Consider the following 3,011-nt stretch of genomic DNA (forward strand, 5'->3'; position numbering starts at 1 on the left):
TGTGTAAAGCGAGTGGGGTTGGGAGGTGAATGCTTGCGTGAAGGTAGTTTAAGTGCATATTTATTATTTACGTTTGAGTGCTTATCTATTAGTTTCATTAATGAGCGAAATATGTTGGATTTGAGGTGCATGGCGAAAGAGATTACGAGCCAAATCTTATCACTATTACGTTTAGTGTTAGTATTGTTAGTATTAATAATAATAAACGTAATAGTGATAAGATCTGGCTCGTAATCCCTTTCGCCATGCACTTCCAATCCAACATAGTTCGCTCATTAATGAAACTAGTAGATAAACACATACATATATGCATATATATGTATGTATACATATATGTGTGTGTGTGTATATGTATATATAAATGTTATTGCTCGAAAAGCGAAGTAGAAAAACAACCAACAACTGATGAAGGATCGTTTTTCATGTTACTTGTCTTGTTTTCCATTTGTTTCCTTCGTTGTTCGTAAAAAAAGATCGTACTCCATGTTTTCGGATTTCATATTGTTTATGATCCGTGGTATCCATTGCCCATATATGAATGTATATACAAATATATGTATTTACATATATATTTATATATTATTTATATTATTATATGATTGAACGCCACGCATCCATTTTCAACTACGTTTTATATATATATATATATATATATATAGGTATATATTCAAGAAGAAAATGGAGGGAAAATTACAGGAAGAACTTGGTCGTTTGCGCTAGTAAACCATTAATATAATTAAGAAAAGTAGTAGTAATAGTACATTTATGATCGTTTCTGTTTACCAGTTGTAGTGGTAGACATCATCAGAATGTAGAGTCATATGTAGAGGTAAGAAGAGCGAAAGACATAGGGATGTATTGGTAACGAGAATAAAGACAAAGAATGGTGAGTCTTACCTTATAGTAGATTTCTTAGTTGATAATTCTGCTGCGAAGTGCATGTAGGATGGCGGTTAAAATAACTGTAGACCCAAGTTTAAGTAAGCGCATATTTTCCACGTGTTTATTCTGACTAGACTTTTCACCGGCGGTGTAAAGAAAGGGGGTTAACTCTAACACATGGTGAAAACGGGGCTAACTCTATCCGGATTACTCAGTCCGGTGTGAGTAAGGAATTTATGTCTTTGGGACTTAAATTTGAAGGAAGTTTGTAGCAATGGATGAAGCCTTTATTATGGGGTGTGTAAAGCGAGTGGGGTTGGGAGGTGAATGCTTGCGTGAAGGTAGTTTAAGTGCATATTTATTATTTACGTTTAAGTGCTTATCTATTAGTTTCATTAATGAGCGAAATATGTTGGATTTGAGGTGCATGGCGAAAGAGATTACGAGCCAGATCTTATCACTATTACGTTTAGTGTTAGTATTGTTAGTATTAATAATAATAAACGTAATAGTGATAAGATCTGGCTCGTAATCCCTTTCGCCATGCACCTCCAATCCAACATAGTTCGCTCATTAATGAAACTAGTAGATAAACACATAAACGTAAATAATAAAAATGCAGCAATATTTAGAAATAAAATTAGAGTAGGCCACAGACTGACTAGTAACCCAGCTACCACCATAGCTACGATTAATAATAAAAACCAGACATATTCTATGAAGCTAAGAATATTAGGAACAATAAATCTAACAACCAACAGACTAATAGAACAAATCCCATCACTAATGAAGCGTTTTCTAGTAACATAGACAAAGACTAGAGTAGTAATAGTCCCCACAACACAACGCAACACGAACACAGATATACCTAATAATGTATGTGGCTGCAGGGATAGAAGTGCCAATTCTCTAATAGATGTAAGACTAAAAACGTAGTTTACTAATGTGACGAACACACAAATAGCCATATAAAATCCTATATAGGAGTCACGAAAGACCAAATGATACTTAGGTACAACGCACACCAATCTAGCTTCAAAAATAGGAATAATGCAAATTCAACAGGGCTTTGTAGCTAATATGGGAGCTTAAGAACAAAAAAAAAAAGAATATAGATTAGAATGGCGCATACTCGCAAAATCAACTTCTTATAACTCTACCAATAGACTGTGCGATCTTTGTTTAACCGAACGCCTGGAAATTCTAATGGCTAAGCCACTTCTTCTTAATAGAAAATATGAGAACAGTAATTTTTATATACATATAGCCCGCTTGACCCTGTACAAATCCTACGCTAACGTCTTCATCTAAATAATCACATTTAGCTGGAAACCACTTAAACTACTTACACGCAAATATTCACCTCCAAATCTCCACTCGCTTTACACACCCCATAATAAATTATTTTGCACCTACACAGGGCTTCTCCATTACAACGAACTTCCTACAACTTTAAGTTACAAAGACACATAAATTCCTTACTCACCCTGGACTGAGTAATCCGAATAGAGTTAGCCTCCTTTTCACCATGTGTTAGAGTTAACCCCCTTTCTTTACACCGACGGTGAAAAGTCTAGCCAGGATAAACACGTGGAAAATATGCGCTTACTTAAACTTGGGACTACAGATCAAAATAACCTCCGTCCTACATTCACTTGGCTGCAGAATTATCAACTAAGAAATCTACTATAAGGTAAGACTCACCATTCCTTGTCTTTATTCTTGTTACCAATACATCCCTTGTCTTTCGCTCTTCTTACCTCTACATATGACTCTGCATTCTGATGAAGTCTACCACTACAACTGGTAAACAGAAACGATCGTAAATGTACTGTTACTACCACTTTTCTTTATTAATTAAATTAATGGCTTACTAGCGCAAACGACCAAGTTCTTCCTGTTATATTTCCTCCATTTTCTCCTTGCATATAATTTAAACTACGGTTTACCCGCTGAACTACCTGCTACTGTATACCTTTTACCAAGGACTGTACCTATGCAGGTAATCACCAGGAGCGCCTTTAGATTTAATCATCCCTTAGAGTTTTTAAACACCTCTAACTTATACCTGTATACGTATATATGCATATATATGTACATATGTATATATATATATATATATATATATA

Source organism: Octopus bimaculoides, chromosome 12, assembly GCF_001194135.2.
Source record: "Octopus bimaculoides isolate UCB-OBI-ISO-001 chromosome 12, ASM119413v2, whole genome shotgun sequence".
NCBI lineage: Eukaryota > Metazoa > Mollusca > Cephalopoda > Octopoda > Octopodidae > Octopus > Octopus bimaculoides.